Below are 508 nucleotides of genomic sequence, written 5' to 3'. Positions count from 1 at the left end.
CCTCACTAATTTACTACAAGAAGCCAAAACTTATTTATCTTACCAATTCTTCATCTCTTGGAGCTCCCGTCCACACAAAAGCAAATTTGTTCTTCTCCTGTTGATCAGTTTTATGTCAATTTAATTATTAGGTTAGCACCTGGAAGGGAGGAAGGGAAAGGTTTTCCTTTCCTATAGCATAAGGCAGACGATTATTATATTTTCCCCACCAGATCCGTGGCATCCTCAGGATATCCGTGAATGAATGGGATATAAGGACGCCTTGAGATGAGAAAGGGTTAAGAGGACCTGGAAGCAGACGAGAATCCAAAATCAAGGAATAGATAGGTGCAACATGCCACAGACAAGAATGGATCCAGAAACACCTTGTCACAGAAGAGTAGGAAACTAGCTTCAGGAGAAGGCAAAGGAGAACATCAGCCAATCCAGTCAGTCTCACCAGTAACCACAAAATCAGTGGGAAATGTAGCAGGGAATCAGCAGGAGTTAAAAAAAAAAAAAAAAACCC

The sequence above is a fragment of the Crocuta crocuta genome, unplaced genomic scaffold (genome assembly GCF_008692635.1).
Source record: "Crocuta crocuta isolate KB4526 unplaced genomic scaffold, BGI_CrCroc_1.0 scaffold531, whole genome shotgun sequence".
NCBI lineage: Eukaryota > Metazoa > Chordata > Mammalia > Carnivora > Hyaenidae > Crocuta > Crocuta crocuta.
Note: the sequence above shows the minus strand (reverse complement) of the source record.